The following is a 20,425-nucleotide window of genomic DNA, read 5'->3' as shown; positions in this document are numbered from 1 at the left end:
AGTTTGACCTAGACAAGGACTCTATCATATCTCTCTATATAAGATGAGTTTCTTTGTGAAATTTTATAAAAAGTCATAGATTTAAGAGACCTTTGTGCCATCCAAAAATCAGAGAGAAATACATTTGGGTCGTGGAGATATAAAAGATGCAAGTTTGGGTGTCTAGAGAGAAAAACGTGAAGAAGAAGAGGGTCTTCTTCTAGGGTTTTTGTTTTCATATCTTTCCTCCCTCCATCTTGAGTTTCCTGAGAGTGTCTCAGATCTGAAACTCTTCCTTCTACTTTTCATCTTTGGAAGAGTCCAAATCAAGAAGAAGGAGGCACCTGATCAACCATCAAAGAAGGATCAGCACAGTACTAGCATACTGTGCTGATTTCCTGAAGCAGGACTTCTGATCGAGATTCGTGGGCTCGTGTGGACGACTCCTAGAGGCCGGATGCATGTGCGGCTTGCAATATCATCCTCAAGCCCAGATCAACAAGGTTAGAACGTCTAACTTGCAAGGTAATAGATCTGATCTATTGTTTAATACATACATTAGATGTAGTATAGAAACATGTTGATATGATCAACATGTAGTTCATGCTATATTTATATATTTAAATTTTTGATTTAATGCTATGTAATAATCATGTAATAGGATCTTAGATCTAGGGATTTTTTGATTTTAAAAAATAAATTTTGATTTATTTTAGTCTTCCACTGTATGATCTTGAAAAAGTTTCAAGATCTAACCCTGAAACCCTAGATCTGGTTCCTACAATTGGTATCAGAGCCTAGGTTCTTTATTACATGATTATTTATACATGCTTAGATTATTTACTAGATTAGATCTAATTTATAATCTGATTATTAAATCTGAAATTAAAATTTTAGATCAATCACAAACTGCAAGGTTGTCCTGCTGTAAGGTTTACCCCTTACAGTGCAAAGGTTGTCCTAGTTTGTGTAGATCTAGCTTTAATCATAAATTTGTTAGATATGATCTAGATTAAATTTATAATTTATTAGATTTAAAAGATATTTAAATCTGAAATAAAATCTCTTTGTTAATAATTTTTGTGCAAAGAAATTGTTTAAAGTTGAAATTGTTTCAATTACATGAACCTGTTTAGATTAGATCTAAAGTAGTTTCATGTTTATTTCACTTGCATCTTGATTATGAATCAAACATGTAATATGGTTGGTAGAATCATATTGTAAAATTATTTTACAAATATGAAAATTATTTTTTGAAAAGCCGAACCCAACCCTCAGCCCAAAACTTAATTAAGAATTAAGAAGTTGTTTGATTAGGTTCTAGGATTGTGAATTGAAGAACCTAAGACACAAATCATAACACATTGGGTTAATGGGTTAGTGGGAATTAGGTCCATTAATTGGGTTAGACCTATGGTTAGATTAAAGATGGACTTAATTAGAGAATTGACTAAATCTAATCAATTGTTGTCTTAGATTGGGTCAAGGATTCTCTAGATCAATTACAATAGTTGTAGTTAGTCAAGTCCATGTCTTCAACGAGAACCAAATGGACTTGATTCTTGGCTAAGCGATCTAGCATGAACTGTTAGGTTGATCTAATCAAAACTAATTTAACCAGTTGGTGTCTAAGGTAAACCAGACTGGTGGTTTTTATTTGGGAGCCCACTTACCTAGCCATTTCTGATGGTGTCTAAGGCAAGCTTTGGCAAACCCTCCCACTGATCGAACTTACCTGGCCTCTTGGTGAAATTATGTTTTGATCGGATCACTTGACTATTCGAGCTGACCCATGTCAGCTAGGTAAATCAGTGTGACTGATTTAGGTGCTCCTAGACCAGCCCTTTTAATGGTCTCCCTTAAGCTGACTTGGTGAAGCCAGTGGGAGGATCATGATAAGCTGGTTCATCTGACCTCATCCTCTATATTATTTAAATCCTCTAAAATTATTAGGTCCTTAAAATGATAAAGTTATAGAGATAACTGTGTCATAGCCTCCCATTAAGGTGTTTGATAATGAGTCCATTAACTCAATAATCATTGCAGACCCAAAGGCCTGGTGCTTGTTGACTAATGGAATTATCACTCATCATATGATGACTTGGAAGTGTCTCTCTAATGGTGGTTAGGTGAGCCAACCAAAGTTGGGCTTAATCATTCGTTGGTTAGATACACCAAGTATGATCATGTTAATGGTTGGACCTAACGAGATCCTTACAGTGGAGGCCAAAGCCTACTGATTAGGATTCTGGGGCAAAATTAAAATTACTAGAAATTGTTTAGAGAAACAATTGGTTATGAACCTACCCTTAGATGTACATGGGTTGGCCAACCAAAGTTGGGCTTGTGTGCAGTCTAAGTGGATTCTAGTACCTGCTAAGGAATTAGGGTAATTCCTCGAATTGGAGGTAGAGGCTACCAATTCGAATAAAATAGTGGGAGAAACCTTTTGATTAAAGTCCAAATCTTTAGGTTTAATGAATCAATTACTAATTAGGTTATGGTTCTCCTTTGTGCAAATATGGCCACTTCCCTATCGCTCCGATCATTGTTGGATAATGATAAGTTGGTGGGACCCAACTTCGATAGCTAGTATCGAAAGTTGAAGATAGTCCTGGAGTATGAATGGATCCTATATGTGATAATAGATCCTGCACCTGAGGAGCCAGCTGCCAATGCATGTGGAACAGTTAGAGACACTTACCAGAAGTGGCTCAGTGATCGGACCACGGTGTGCTATATCATGCTGGCTGCCATGAGCAACGAGTTCAGTCACAAATTCGAGATGGCTCAGCCAAAGGACATGCTTCAAGTGTTGGAGGATGCCTTTGGCACACCCGATGACGTAGAGAGGCACAAGACTAGTTGTGCCATCTTCAACGCCAAAATACGGGATGGTGCCTCTGTCACTGATCATGTATTGTACATGATCGAGCTGATGGAACGATTGAGCAAGCTTGACTTTCCCTTGCATGAGCAACTTGGAAAAGATGCAATACTGAACTCGCTGCCCAAGTCTTATCTCCCATTCCTCACTCATTATAGAATGACAAAGCCTGAAGTAAACTCCACGGATTACTGGGGTTGCTTCAGAACTTTGAGAAGGATCACCAACTCCTCAAGGAGTCGGTGAACTCAGTGGGAGGTTCATCTTCTGGTTCTCGACCCTTTGAGAAAAGAAAGAAGAACAAGAAGAAGAAAGTGAAGAAGGTGCAAGTTCAGGCTAGGACATCAGTGCAGAGCCAGACCAGAAAGATCAAGCCCGATAAGAGTCTATTCTACTAGCAAGCACCCTAGATTAGATAGTATGTCAGATATCTACTTATGGCACTGTAGGCTAGGTCATATAAACAAGAACAGAATAAACAGGTTGACTAAAGAGAAAATTCTCGAAGTCAGTGATTGTGAATCACTTCCAACCTGTGAGTCCTGTCTTCTTGGTAAAATGACCAAGTCACCTTTTACTGAAAAGGTGAGAGAGCTACTGAGCTCTTGGGCCTAGTACATACTGATGTATGCGGGCCCATGAGCACCAGTGCTAGAGGTGGATATTTCTACTTCATAACTTTCACGGATGACCTATCCCGATATGGATATGTTTATCTGATGAAACATAAATCGGATTCATTTGAAATGTTCAAATGATTTCAAAGTGAAGTAGAAAAATAAACTGAGAAGAGTATTAAAACTCTTCGATCTGATCGAGGAGGAGAATACCTTTCTAGTAAATTTCTCACATATCTAGGAGAGAATGGGATTCTCTCCCAATGGACTCCTCCAGGAACACCACAGCATAATGGTGTGTCTGAAAGGAGGAATCGGACTCTATTAGACATGGTCCGATCCATGATGGGTTTTTCTAGCTTGCCGATATCCTTCTGGGGATATGCACTCGAATCGGCCTGTTATCTGTTAAATAAGGTTCCAAGTAAGTCTGTAATTAAGACTCCATATGAGATATGGACGGGACGTAAGCCAGCACTTTCACACCTTAGGGTCTGGGGGTGCCCGACCTATGTCAAACGATTAGTCACAAACAAACTTGGACCTAGGTCTGACAAATGCTCATTCATAGGGTACCCCAAAGAGACAAAAAGATATTTTTTCTACCATGCTGATGAACAAAAGGTGTTCGTCAGCCTTAAGGCAATCTTTTTAGAAAAGGAGTTCCTTGGTGAAGGAACCGTTGCCTCTAATGTTGAACTTGATGAAGTTCAACAGATAGAAAGACTGACACCAATAGCTGAACCTGAGTCGGATATGATTAGATCAGATCCGGAGCCCAATATACCTGCACCATTAAGGCGATCCAGTAGAGTACCACATCAGCCGGACAGATACTACAGTTTCTTGGTCCGGGACGGTGATCCCATCGAACTTGATGAGAATAATGAGGATCCGATCACCTATATGGATGCAATGCAAAGACCTGATTTCGAGAAATGGCTTGAAGCCATGAAATCCGAAATGGAGTCCATGAAGGTCAACGATGTATGGACATTGGTTGACCCACCTGAAGGTGTTAAACCCATTGGGTGTAAATGGGTCTTCAAAAGGAAGAGGGGCGCAGACGGAAAGGTGGAGACCTATAAAGCCCGTCTGGTAGCCAAGGGGTATCGTCAACGTTATGGTATTGAGTATGATGAGACGTTTTCCCCTGTGGCAATGCTCAAATCCATTCGGATAATGCTTGCAATAGCTGCCCATCTGGATTATGAGATCTGGCAGATGGATGTAAATACAGCCTTCCTGAATGGAGAGCTGACCGAAGAGGTGTATGTGATACAACCTGAGGGGTTTACATCCACAGATGAGTCCAAGGTGTGCAAGCTTCAGAGATCCATTTATGGATTGAAGCAAACTTCTCGGAGTGGGAACATGCATTTTGATAAGGTGATCAAAACGTATGGCTTCATTAAGAATGGAGAAGAGCCCTGCATCTATAAATGGGCAAATAGTCCAGTTGTGGTATTCCTTATCTTGTACGTGGATGACATTCTCTTAATCGGGAATGACATCCCCGCACTACAGGGAATAAAAGTTTGGTTGTCATCATAGTTCTCCATGAAGGACTTGGGTGAAGCATCCTACATCCTAGGGATGAAGATCTATAGGGATAGATCTAAAAGGATGCTTGGGTTATCCCAGTCCATGTACATAGACACTGTGCTGAAGAGGTTTAGCATGGAGAATTCCAAGAAGGGCTATCTACCGATAGGCCAAGGAATTTCTCTCTCTAAGAAGGATTGTCCGACAACTCCTGAAGAGAGAGAGCGTATGAGTAGAGTCCCATATGCTTCAACCGTGGGATCTATCATGTACGCCATGACATGTACAAGACCAGATGTGGCATACTCACTAGGAATAGTGAGTAGATACCAATCTGATCCTGGAGAAAATCACTAGAAAGTGGTTAAAGCCATCCTTAAGTATTTGAGAAATACTAAGGACCAATGGTTGGTTTATGGCGAGTCAGATCTGAAACTTATGGGGTTCACAGACTCCAGCTTCCAATCTGACCATGATGACAGCAGGAGTGTGTCGGGTTATATCTTTACTCTGAATGGTGGAGCCATCTGCTGGAAGAGTTCCAAGCAGCATACTGTGGCAGACTCTGTTTGTGAAGCGGAGTACATCGCAGCATCGGATGCCACGAATGAAGCTGTGTGGCTGAGAAAATCCATCACTGAGCTCGGAGTAGCACCCTCCCTCGATGGTCCAGTCCTGCTCCACTGCGATAGCACTGGTACCATAGCTCAGGTGAAGGAACCCAAAGCACATCAGCGGATGAAGCACATCTTGCGCCGCTTCCACCTGATCCGAGAGATCATGGATCGAGGTGACGTCGACCTTCAGAAGATCGATGGAAAGGAAAACCTAGCCGACCCCTTCACTAAAGCCCTGGCGATAAAGGAGTTCGACAACCACAAGTCGAAGATGGGTATTAGATACTGTGCCGAGTGGCTTTAGGACAAGTGAGAGTTGTTGGGAAATGTGTCTCAAAAAGCCAATCGTCAAGCTGTTGACGGTTGAGCAACCAAGTATTGTAATTGATTTGTTAATAAATAAAATATATTTGGCATCTTCATCATAAGCTTTCATCTTCTAATGAACTCCATTGTTATGATGAAGTCCTTAGGACTATTTAGATTCGATAAAGAGAGGATTTATCGATTAGTCCTTAAAACTATTCACGACCAAATGATAGGCTGTTAATAAGGACGACAGCTTCTATCGAGCATAGGTCGCTGTAGGCCATATGGGTTGGTTGTCCTCTTAACCAAAGAGTGTGAAGACACTGGTATGGCATACAGGTGAGATGTAAGGGTACATCATCATTGAACGTGACCAACTTCAGAGTATTCTGCTGTCGAGAATGTCTTTGATGGGATATAGGTATAAGTGTCCCTTAGACTTGAGATCGCCTCAGTGACTTACAAGCAACTCACTGTGCTTTGGTACTGGACTAACTAAATTTTTAATTCAGGGATGGAAGGCTTCTGGGCACAGTCAAGTACTTGCAAAGTCAGAGTGTGATCGAGATGGGATTGACCACTCCAAGAGTTGGAGAAGAATGAGTCGCTGTATTTCAATTTAGCAAAACCTTGGCCAGGGTAATCCATCAGATGGATTTGATATTTTGAATACAATGTGGACAACCTGATCAGAGTTGACAGTTAAACTCTGGGGTGTCCTATGATCATTTTGGTCAAGGAGATGAATTATATGAAAACTATATCCGCATGGGTTCTAAGGATGTTATTCTACATATTCGACCTATCCGATCGTCGGGTACCATTGCTAGATGGTCACTTCGATTGGTATAAAAATTTATTCCTATGCTATCGGCTTAGGTTCGGACCTATAAGGTTACACATATTAGAGTTCATGATCCGATCAGATGGTTGATCAACGATTAAGAATCGTTCTAGGGTTAAATGATCAATACGATTGACATTTAACCCAGTGCAAGTATTGCAGGAGGATCGATTAACAATTGGATTGCTAATTGGCTTAATTTGATTAAGCCAATGAGCTGAGATTAAGTCTAATTAAATATGATTTAATTAGATTTATTTTAGGGTTGATTGGATCAAGTTCAATTGGTTTATTGGATAAGCCAAGTGCAAGGAAAAACTAGTCCTAGTTCAACTAGGACTTGGGTCAATCTAATTTTTAATTTGATTAGAAAATTAAATCAGATTTAAATCTAATTTAATCTGATTAAATTAGATTCTTAATTAGGTTAAGACCTATTTTAATTGGGTTGATCTGATTTTTATTTGATTTGGTTTGGAAAACCAAATTAAAACAAGTCATAAGACAGAATCCTAGTAAGACTAGGATTCCACCTTGCGCCACATAATCCTTCTCCACGCCCTCTCTCTTATTCAACACCAATCTCCACTTATTTTGTGCGATAAAAACCCTCTCCCAAATCTCTCCCACGTTCACAAAAGGTCTCCTCTCTTCTTTCTTACATGGAAGGTGGTTTGGATCAAATCTAAAAGGAATAAGTTTGGATTTCGAATTCCATGAGATAGAGTTTTAGAAATCCAAAACTCTTTCAATTTTGCACCGAATTTATCCAAATTTTTTTTGGAATTTTTGTAGCCTTTAGGGTATACATTGTGCACACTTTTCTAGTGATCCATGTATGAAAATATGAAGGAGGTGCTCAAGAGTTGAGCATCCCTTAACTTGCCATGTTTGGATAAGCCTTGACTAGGTGTTTGACCTAGATAAGGACTCTATAATATCTCTCTATATAAGATGAGTTTCTTTGTGAAATTTTAGGAAAAGTCAGATATTTTAGAGACCTTTGTGCCATCCAAAAATCAGAGAGAAATACCTTTGGGTCATATAGATATAAAAAATGCAAGTTTGGGTGTCTAGAGAGAAAAACGTGAAGAAGAAGAGGGTCTTCTTCTAGGGTTTTTGTTTTCATATCTTTCCTCCCTCCATCTTGAGTTTCCTGAGAGCATCTCATATCTGAAACTCCTCCTTCTACTTTCCATCTTTGGAAGAGTCCAAATCAAGAAGAAGGAGACACCTGATCAATCATCAAAGAAGGATCAGCGCAGTACTAGCATACTGTGCTGATTTCCTGAAGCAGGACTTCTGATCGAGATTCGTGGGCTCATGTGGATGACTCCTAGAGGCCGGATGCGTGTGCGGCTTGCAACATCATCCTCAAGCCCAGATCAACAAGGTTAGAACATCTAACTTGCAAGGTAATAGATCTGATCTATTGTTTAATACATACATTAGATGTAGTATAGAAACATATTGATATGATCAACATGTAGTTCATGCTATATTTATATATTTTAATTTTTGATTTAATGCTATGTAATAATCATGTAATAGGATCTTAGATCTAAGGATTTTTTGATTTTAAAAAATAAATTTTGATTTATTTTAGTCTTCTGCTGTATGATCTTGAAAAAGTTTCAAGATCTAACCCTGAAACCCTAGATAAGGTTCCTACACTGGTAAGCTCCACCCGGACTCCTACGGGAGTCGGACTCCGTCCCCAACTTCAACCGCAAGGAAGACTCCGCCCAGACTCCTACGGGAGCTGGGCTCCATCACCAACTTCAACTACTGGTAAGCTTCGCCCGGACTCCTACGGGAGTCGGGCTCCATCCCCAACTTCAACCGCAAGGAAGACTCCGTCCGGACTCCTACGGGAGCCGGGCTCTGTCACCAACTTCAACTACTGGTAAGCTCCACCCAGACTCCTACGGGAGCCGGACTCTGTCCCTAACTTCAACCGCAAGGAAGACTCCGCCCAGACTCCTACGGGAGCCAGGCTCCATCACCAACTTCAACTACTGGTAAGCTCCGTCCGGACTCCTATGGGAGCTAGACTTCGCACCTGACTTTAATTGCAGGAAGACTCCACCCAAACTCCTACGGGAGCCGGGCTCCATCCACAACTCCAATTGCTAGTAAGCTCCACCCGGACTCCTACGGGAGCCGGGCTCTGTCCCCAACTTCAACCGCAAGGAAGACTCCGCCCAGAGTCCTACGGGAGCCGGGCTCCGTCACCAACTTCAACTGCTGGTAAGCTCCGCCCGGACTGCTACGGGAGCCGAGCTCCGTCCCCAACTTCAACCGCAAGGAAGACTCCACCTGGACTCCTACGAGTGCCGGGCTCCGTCACCAACTTCAACTGCTGGTAAGCTCCGCTCGGACTCCTACGAGAGCCGGGCTCCGTCCCCAACTTCAACCGCAAGGAAGACTTTGCCCAGACTCCTACGAGAGCCGGGCTCTGTCACCAACTTCAACTGCTGGTAAGCTCCACCCGGACTCCTACGGGAGCCGGGCTCCGTCCCCAACTTCAACCGCAAGGAAGACTCCGCCCGGACTCCTATGGGAGCCGGGCTCCGTCACCAACTTCAACTGCTGGTAAGCTCCGCACGGACTCCTACGGGAGCCAGGCTCCGTCCCTAACTTCAACCGCAAGGAAGACTCTGCCCGGACTCCTACGGGAGCCGGGCTCCATCACCAGCTTCAACTGCTGGTAAGCTCCATCTGGACTCCTACGGGAGCCAGACTTCGCACCTGACTTTAATTGCAGGAAGACTCCACTCAGACTCGTACGGGAGTCGGGCTCCGTCACCAACTTCAACTGCTGGTAAGCTCCATCCGGACTCCTACGGGAGCTGGACTTCGCACCTGACTTTAGTTGCAGGAAGACTCCGCCCAGACTCCTATGGGAGCCGGGCTCCGTCCATAACTCCAACTGCTGGTAAGCTCCGCCCGGACTCCTACAGGAGCCGGGCTCCGTCTCCAACTTCAATCGCAAGGAAGACTCTGCCCAGACTCCTACGGGAGCCGGGCTCTGTCACCAACTTCAACTGATGGTAAGCTCTGTCCGGACTCCTACGGGAGCCGGGCTCCGTCCCCAACTTCAACCGCAAGGAAGACTCCGCCCGGACTCCTATGGGAGTCAGGCTCTGTCACCAACTTCCACTGCTGGTAAGCTCCGTCCGGACTCCTACGGGAGCCGGACTTCACACCTAACTTTAATTGCAGGAAGACTCCGCCCAGACTCCTATGGGAGCCGGGCTCCATCCACAACTCCAACTGTTGGTAAGCTCCGCCCGGACTCCTATGGGAGCCGGGCTCCGTCCCCAACTTCAACTGCTGGTAAGCTCCGCCCGGACTCCTACGGGAGCCGGGCTTCATCCCCAACTTCAACCGCAAGGAGGACTCTGGCCAGACTCCTACGGGAGCTAGGCTCTATCACCAACTTCCACTGCTGGTAAGCTCCGTCCGGACTCCTATGGGAGCCGGACTTCACACCTGACTTTAATTGCAGGAAGACTCCATCCAGACTCCTACGGGAGCCAGGCTCCGTCCACAACTCCAACTGCTGGTAAGCTCTGTCCGGACTCCTACGGGAGTCGGGCTCCGTCCCCAACTTCAACTGCTGGTAAGCTCCGTCCGGACTCCTACGGGAGCCAGACTTCACCCCTGACTTTAATTGCAGGAAGACTCCACCCGGATTCCTACGGGAGCCGGGCTCCATCCTCAACTCCAACGGCTGTAGGCAGACTTCGTCCGGACGCCTATGGGAGCCGGACTCCACCCACGACTCCAACGGCAAGGAAACTCCGCCCAGACCCCTACGGGAGCCGGACTCCACCCCCGGTTGTGACTGAAGGAAGACTCCATCCGAGTTCCTGCCAAAGCCGGATTTCGAGCTTCTCTTGGACAGATGGCTAACTACCTCTCTCCGCCAGACACTCCAACCGGACTTTAGCCAGTAGACCTTCACCCCCTGGCGCACCGCAGTAACAGCCACGATTCTGCTCCATTCCCTGTGGCAGATTCCACGCGGCTCCATCACTCCACGACCCTGCTCCACCTCCTGCGATGGATTTCACGTGGCTCCATCACTCTCTGGCAGGCCGTAATAATGGCCACAGTCCTGCTCCACTTCCTGCGATGGATACCGCATGATTCTTCTATCCTCTGGCAAGTCGCGACAACGGACGCCGCTCCACTCCTCGTGGCAGACTCCACGTGGCACACCCCGATAATAGCCACGGGTCCACCCCACTACTCTCCACAACAAACTTTTTCTGACTATGGGCGGCCCACTGCCAGACGGTTACAGGCATCACCATCAGTTTGTTGCCCCCTCTGCCTATAAAAGGGGGAACCCCAGATACGTTATTCCATAAGCTCTCATTTTTACCTAGAAACTCTATTAAAATTTTTGTTCGAGCACTCCATTCTTGTTGAGGCAGAGAATTGACTTGAGCATCGAAGGGTCTTGTCGGAGCTACCCTACCTCCGGTTTAGACTTCTTTTGCAGGTCCCGGTGGCGACCGCGACTCCAGCTTCTCCGGCGTAAGTGGATTTTTGCACCAACAAGTAGTATGTCATCGACATACAAAACCAAGAAGACAACAGCACTCCCACTTGTCTTCTTATACACACATGATTCATCCTTATTTTTGATAAAGCCAAACTCTTTGACTGTCATATCAAATTAGATGTTCCAACTCCTCGAAGCCTACTTCAATCCATAGATGGATCTCATTAATTTGCATACTTGATTTGCCCTCCTACTTGAGACAAATCTCTCTAGCTAAGTCATATAGACCTCTTCCTCTAGATTATTATTGAGAAAAATAATCTTGATATCCATCTGTCGGATCTCATAGTCATAGTATGCCACTATAGCAAGTAAAATCTGGATGGACTTGAGCATAGCAACTAGTGAAAAAGTTTCATCATAGTCAATTTCTTGCCTTTGTCTGAAATCCTTCGCTAGTAGGTTTCTATTTGGCCATCTACTCCGATCTTCTTCTTGAAGACCCACTTGCACTCTATTGGGGTCACACCCTTAGGTGCATCAATCAAGGTCCACACTTAGTTGATATACATTGAGTCCATCTTAGATTTCATGACTTTCAGCCATCTGTCTGAGTCTCTACTCATGACAGCTTTCGAATAGGTCAGTGGATCATTATCCTGAATGATGTTAATCGAATTATCATTCTCAATGATAAAATCACATCTCAGAGGTGCGTGACATACTCTATCTGACCTTCAGAGAAGAGGTATGTATTGTGGATGTACCTCATCCTTGGGTACTTCTAATTGAGGATCTTCTAGTGGTTCAACCATAGGTATTTCTGAATTGGTTTGTAGATCATGAACTTCTATAAGTTCAATATTTCTCCCACTATCTCCTTCTTGAAAGAATTCATTTTTCAAGAAAGTGGTATGCCTACTAACAAACACCTTTTATTTAGTAGGATGGTAGGAGTAGTATATATTAGTTTTCTTAGGATACCCTACAAACTTATACTTGTCTAATCTAGCACTAAGCTTATATCCAAAAATATTTTTGACATAAGAAGGATAGTCTCAAGTCTTAAGATGTTTAAGATTAGGCTTCCTTCCCTTCCATATCTCATATGGTGTGCTTGCAACAGACTTTGAAAGTACTCTGTTTAAAATATATGTGGCAGTCTCTAGGGCATATCCTCAGAAAGATATTGAAAGATCAGTAAAGTACATCATGGATGAAAGAAAAGTATCCTATAGGCCAATCACAAGTGTGTTACGATGGGACTTTCTTTACAATTTTCCAACTCATGAAATGATATTTATTATTATTTGAGGTATTGATTCATCATATTAGCTGCATCTTATTATGTCTAAGATTATGATGAACCCCAAAGATTAGGATAATAATTTTAGGAGACATGAATTGGTCATGCTAATGAGACCTAAAATCTTAAAATTCTAATATTAAATATTTTTGATCGTAAGAGCATTAAGTCGAGGATCAATGTTTCGGATAGACAGGTACATCTTATGTATGCTAAATAAAGAGGGTGGTAGATCTCACTAGCTACTTGTGTGAAATAGTAATACAAGGATGTGGATGCTCATTTGAGAAATGAGTCCATTGAATTGACTCGATGAAAGAGAACATCTAATGGAAGCCTTATTTGTATGTCAAAGATGGTTCTCTAAGTGGGAGTTGTGCAAGTGATCCTTAGACCTGAGACCACCATAGAATCTTATGCACATAAATCCATATTTTGGTTCATATCCAAGCATGGCATTAAGACATGTACGGAGTGTTCTGGATATGGTGGAGTGTGTATGGAGGTTGTGAGTAGGTCAACATGAAATCAATCACTCCTAATAAGAGGAGATCGCATCCTGTGTATTCTCAATTCTAGATGACTCGAAAAAAGTCTTTTGGCTAAAAGCAGGAAGGAGATTAGAAAGAGTTTCTAAGCTTCTTCATTGGAGTCATCATTGGTTAATTGAAAATCGATATGAATATGTGTTTGAGTTTGACATGATTCCATACTCATGAACATATTCAGGATGCAAGGATGATTGAAGGATTGAATTGCACGGTAATTTGTCACTGAAGGGTAGATTTGGTATTTTTACTAAATTTTATATCTTTTGGGTAGTCATGATATATTATTAAATATCAATCTTAATTTATAAATTTTTGATCGAATTAAAGAGTTTAATTCGATCATCAATTAGAAAGGATTCTAATTGTTGAACTCTGATTAGCTCGATTGGACCTAAATCGATTAGATTGAAATCTAATCAAATTTGATCAACTTATACCCGAACCTACTGTCGGCTAAAAGTAAAACCCAATGAGTCACACACATATAGAAATTGGCCAAGGACCCTTTTGAAAAAGATTGATTGGAATTTTGGATTCAATCACGGTTCCGATAAGCATGCTAGCACATGTGGAAATCCTTGCTCCTTTGGAGACCAATTTGGTCCCATCCCTTGCTAATTTGCTAGCTCAATTTGGTAGACATTTGGGTCAGATCATGATACTTGGAAGCAGTCCAAATTGGGGCACCACATCCTATGTTAACGCCAAATATGAAGAGTCTAAGTTGTGGTGGACTCTTGGTGTAAAACAGGTTCTGCCTACAAGTATTGGCATGGGCAGAAGATAAAATTTATTTTTTTATGGGATTAAATTATGTGTGATAGCTCACATCATTCTCCATCCTCTGGTACATATCCCAAAGTATGAGATATATTTTTTTTGAAACTTTTGGGGAAGAGAAAAAATTAGAAAAAGAAGGATGTCTTGCATGCATGTGCAAAAGCATCGCATCTCTCTATGATTTGAAGAGTCCTTATCTCTATCAAATGCTTTTATATTAGAATAATTTTTGGTGATAACATTCTATATTTAATAAGATATTTTTGATAATTTTTTTAGAATTTTTTTAGACTTATCTGGATGCCAAATGGATACCATAAGTTGGTCTTGATCAGCACTCGCATAAAAAGGTGTGAGGATAGCATCCTTCTGTGAGAATTTTATTACTATTTTTAATTTTCTAGAATTTAGATTGAATCCCCAATCCATGTAAATTTTTGAAGATTTTTTTGATTTGAGAAGGGATGTGAAGATATCCCTTCTTTGGTTGCACGCGCGCAGACTAGGGTGCTGATCGATGTATCATGGATAAGAGTCCTTCTGCTTGAAGAAACTCTTATCTCTGATAATCAGATCAGATATGCCTTTTAGATAAGGCATATCCCTCTCTTTTGGCATCCCTCTGGTGGCTATAAATAGGCCTAGGCACTCGGTATCCGATGAATCTAAGAGGGATTTCTAATTTTTCTCCTATTGCTCTCCTTTCTTTCTTACAACTTATCTTAGTTTTAGGATAAGGCTTTGGGATTTAAGACAAAGCCTTATCTGGTCTTAGCAAGGGTTGTAAGGGTCCTAAAGAAGGAAAATCAAAAATTTAGAGGAGGTTCTAAGAGGGTGAGGTTAGGTTCTTGAAGAAACTTGACCAGTACGAGGCTAGTTGAGTTCTAGGGGCTAGAACTCTTGAAGCAAGGTGAAGAAAGAGCGCTGTCTTTGGTTCAATTTTTGTATGGATCACCATTGGAAGACGGACACTTGGACACCTTATAGAAATTGAGATGAGTACTATAGGTATTCTTCTTATCCTAATTTATATTTATTATGCTTTGATTATTATAGTCAAGAGTTTCTGGGCATTAGGTCTTTTGGTGTATTGGGTGTTTTAAATGAAAATTTTAAACACCTAACTCTTCCACTGTGCCACCGAAATCCAACAGTGGTATCAGAACCTATCTTGATTTATGTAATCAAAGATTAAATTATTATTTTGATTGTGATCAAGCATGAGTTTTTGGTTTGGTTCAAGTCAGGTCAAGGGTTGAACCCGATTGAATATTCAAACCCTAGCATGTCTTAGAGATATGTTTTAAATATAAAATGCATGATGTATGTGTAGAATTTTTTTAGTAGCTTAGTACTCTAATTGGAGTTCATCACCAGGCCATCCGATCATAAGAGCAAGTAGGGTTCAGGGACCCTCTCTTCCTATTCAATAGGGTACTCTTATGGCGTGAAAGGGTGTCACTGTGATGTTTCAAGAAGAAGAACCATGAAAAAAGAGTTTTATATTCATGCATATTATTAGAACTTCATGCATATATGATATGCTTGAGATGTTTAGTTATAATCATATTATATGATTTTGCTTCTATATCTTAGAGATATGATAAGATGTCATAATTAGTTGTTATGATTATTAAGACACAACTATTATAGTGCATCATTGTGACTAATTGAATTAGGATGTGTTTGAGACTATTAAAGCTCTCATAAAAATCATATTAAGTCATAGTGTTATGAACCAGAAGCTGACCTATTTTCTTGAATCGATTAATCAATTAGTGTCTAATGAGTGTTTCAAGTACGGTGGTTATTTAATTGGTTTCATTGCTGATCTGGTCAATTTTATTGGTGTCTAAGAAAAGCAATGGGGGACCCCCATCAATCTTAACACTTTTTTGGCCAATTAGATTAGTTCGAATCTTGAATGAAGGTAGCTTAGTATTTTAAATACTACTAAGGGCCTTCCTTCATGCTAGGTTAATGTTACATCATGAACTATGACTAGTTTGTTGTGTTACCATAAGGCTTATCATAAGGATTGATATAACATAATCCTGGTGCATAAAAGATGCTGACGGTAATTTTGGATATACTACTTTGTTGTGCTAACACAAGGATAGTTATATTTGATTTTGACTGTATTGAAATGAAGGATCTTACTTAACCAAAATATTATAGCTTGTTGTGTTAACACATGGCTAATAATATTTTAGAGGCCAAGATAAAATATTGAAAATTGCATGAGATGTAATTGGAAAGAGTTTCCTACCTATGAACTCATAAGGGTTTATTGTGTTAACACAAGATCGTTATGAGGAATTAGAGTCTCAATTCCACTAAGATAAATATAAAATATATCTCGTTTACCATAGGAGAGGACTATGGTATCTGATAAAATAGTAGGAGACATAACTAATTTTAAAAGTCCTCATCTAGTTATACATGTCAAACATGAGTGGTCTGCTTATACTATTATTTTATGTAGATTTAAGTCTATATTATGGCTTCTTTATTTTTACCTCATGATACCATAAATAAAATTATGTTGACTGATACAACTATATGGATTGGTTGAGGAACTTACAAATTAGGTTTATATCAGAAAAAAACTCTAATATTCTAGATATTTCTGACCCTAGTTTGGTTAGAATAATGAGAAGATAATGATGTCTGCATCGATATTATTTATGGCTAATTTAAAAATTGAGAGTATAATTACAAGAATAATCTTGTAAGATTGAAGTAGGGTGCAAGTGTAACATCAAAAAGTATGTATATGATACAGATCTATTTTTCATTGAGTGATTCAGACTCTGATATTTGGATATTGGATACCACCAGTGGATCACACTTTTGTAGTTCATTACTACAACTATAGAATATCAAAGATCTAAAAAGAGGTAACCTCGAGCTTTATGGCACAAGTGGAGAGTCCATTAGTGCAGAGGCTGTAGGAACCTGTATGCTTGATTTACTTTCGGGTAAAACTTTAAAATTAAAAGACTGTTATTACATGCCAAAAGTCATTAGAAATATTATTTTTATACCTTTGTTATTAAAATAAGGTTATGAAATAAAACTAATGGAAAATGGATGCTTCATTTTTTTTCTAATAAATTTTATGGCAGTGGTTATATTGATAACAATCTTTTAATTCTTGCACTCAATAAAAATATTTTTTATATTGAAAAAAATATGAAAAAAAAAGAAAAAATATGAATGTCACATATCTCTGGCATTGTCGCCTTGGTCATATTAGTGAGTCAAGGATAAACAAGTTATACAAAGAGAAATTCTTTGACCCAAATGATTATGAATCATTGAAAACTTATAAATCTTGTCTCATGGATAAGATGACCAAGACTCCATTTTCTGGATATGGAGAGAGGACAAGTGAGTTGTTAGCTCTAGTACATATAGATGTATATAGACCAATAACAACTCAGGCCAGAAGAAGATACTTCTATCTTTATAGTTAATTTATTAAGGTTTAGATATGTGTATCTTATGAAACATAAATTCAAAGCTTTTGATAAATTCAAGGAGTACCAAGGTATGGTCGAGAAATAAACTGAAAAAAGTATCAAGCTTCTTTGATCTGATCGAGGAGAAGAATACTTATCCATTAAAATTTTTGATCATCTTAAAAGTAAAGGTAATCTCTCTGAATGGACCTCTCCTAATACACCTCAGTTAAATGGTGTAGCAGAAAGAAGAAATCATACTGTGATGGATATGATGAGGTCCATGATATGCTTCATTTATCTCTCAATATCTTTCTAGGGATAATGCCCTAGAGACTGCCACATATATATTAAACAGAATGCCTTCAAAGTCTGTTGCAAGCACTCCATATGAGATATGGAATGGAAGGAAGCCTAATCTTAAATATCTTAAAACCTAGGGCTGTCCTACTTATGTCAAAAATATTTTTTGGACATAAGCTTAGTGCTAGATTAGACAAGTGTAGGTTTGTAGAGTATCTTAAAGAAATTAATGGATATTATTTCTACCATCCTACTGAACAAAAGGTGTTTGTTAGTAGGCATGCTACTTTTTTGAAACATGAAGTTATCCAAGAAGGAGGCAATGGGAGGAATATTGAACTTATGAAAGTTCATGATCTACAAATCGATCCAAAAATATCAGTGGTTGGACCACAAAAAGATCCTCAACCAAAAGTACCCAAGGATGAGGTACATCCACAATACACACCTCCTCTCCGAAGTTCAGATAGAGTGCATAAAGTATCTCTGAGATATAATTTTGTTATTGAGAATGATAATTCGATCAACATCATTCAGAATGTTGATCCACTGACCTATTCGGAAGCTGTCATGAGTAGAGACTCAAACAGATGACTGAAAGCTATGAAATCTAAGATGGACTCGATGAATACCAATCAAGTGTAGACCTTGGTTGATGCACCTAAGGGTGTGACCCCAATAGGATGCAAGTGGGTCTTCAAAAAGAAGATCGGAGTAGATGGCCAAGTAGAAACCTATAAAGCTAGGTTAGTGGTGAAAGATTTCAGTCAAAAGCAAGGAATTGACTATGATGAAACCTTCTTACCAATGGCTATGCTCAAGTCTATCCGGATTTTGCTTGCTATAGCAGCATACTACGATATTGAAATCTGACAGATGGATGTCAAGACCGATATTCAATAGTAATCTAGAGGAAGTGGTCTATATGACTCAGCCAGAGGGATTTATCTCAAGTGGAAGAGCAAATCAAGTATGCAGGCTAATAAGATCCATCTATAGATCGAAGTAGGTTTCGAGGGGCTAGAACATCCAATTTGATATGACAGTCAAAAAGTTTGGCTTTATCAAAAATATGGATGAACCATGTGTATATAAGAAGACAAGTAGGAGTGTTATTGTCTTCTTGGTTCTGGATGTCAGTGACATACTACTCATTGCGAATGATATCCCAATGATGCAATCGATCAAAACTTGGCTATCAAATAAGTTTTTCATAAAAAATTAGGGTGAAGCATCCTATATATACTGGGTATAAAGATCTATAAAGATAGATCTAAAAGGATGTTAGGCTTATCCTAGTCACGGTACATAGACCTTATATTAAAGAGATTTAATATGGAGGCAAGTAAGAAAAGTTACTTGTCTGTAAGTTATGGTATACGTCTCTCTAAGAAAATATGTCTTAAGACACTAGAAGAGAGGAAAAGGATTAATGAAATTCCTTATGCTTCGACTGTGGGATCAATTATGTATGCCATGCTATGTACTAAGCCTGATGTAGCTTATACTTTGGGCATAGCTAGTAGATTTCAGGCTGATCTAAGAAAGGATCATTGGAAAGCAGATGATAGCAAGTCAATATCAGGGTATGTATTTATCCTAATTGATGGGGCAGTAAGTTGGAAGAGTTTTAAATAGTAGATAGTAGCTGACTTAACTACCGAGCCAAAGTATGTTGCTGCTAGTGAAGCCATTAAGGAAGCTGTCTGGATGAAGAAACTCATCATGGATTTAAGAGTCATTCCTAAAATTGAAAGACCGATGTCACTCTGTAGTGATAACACTGGAGTCATTATTCAAAATAAGGAACTTAGGTCTCATTATAGATCCAAGCACATCCTCAGACATTTCCATCTCGTTAAAGATAAGATGTTGTCTTTGAATAAGTAGACAGAAAGAACAATATAGCAGATCTATTCACTAAGGCCATACCACAGCAGCTATATGATCGCCATCTTGAGCGTATGAGATACAAAGGCAATTGGCTTTAGTGCAAGTGGGAGATTGAAAGAAAAGTACCCCATAAGCCAATTGCAAGTGTGTTGCGATGGGACTTTCTTTATAATTTTTCAACTCATGAAATGATATTTATTATTATTTGAGGTATTGATTGATCATATTAGCTGCATCTTATTATGTCTAAGATTTTGATGAACCTCAAAAATTAGGATAATAATTTTAGGAGACATGAATTGGTCATGCTAGTGAGATCTAAAATCCTAAAATCTTAATATTAAATATTCCTGATCGTAGGAGAATTGAGTTAGAGATCAATGTTCCGGATAGATTGGTACATCCTATGTATGCTAAACGGAGAGGGTGGCAGATCTCACTAGCCATTTATGTGAGACACTAATACAAGGATGTGGGTACTCATTTGAGAAATAAGTCCACTGAATTGACTCGATGAAAGAGAACATCTTATGGAAGCCTTATTTGCATGTCAAAGATGGTTCTCTAAGTGAGAGTTGTGCAAGTGATCCTTAGATCTGAGACCATCAAAAAATCTTATGCACATGAATCCATATTTTAGTTCATACCCAGGCATGGTATTAAGATATGTACGGGGTGTTCTGGATATGGTGGAGTGTGTATAGAGGTTGTGAGTAGGTCAACATGAAATTAATCACTCCTAATAAGAGGAGATCGCATCCTGTGTATTCTCAATCCTAGATGACTCGAGAAAAATCTTTTGGACAAAAGTAGG

Source organism: Elaeis guineensis, chromosome 6, assembly GCF_000442705.2.
Source record: "Elaeis guineensis isolate ETL-2024a chromosome 6, EG11, whole genome shotgun sequence".
Classification (NCBI taxonomy): Eukaryota; Viridiplantae; Streptophyta; class Magnoliopsida; order Arecales; family Arecaceae; genus Elaeis; species Elaeis guineensis.
Note: the sequence above shows the minus strand (reverse complement) of the source record.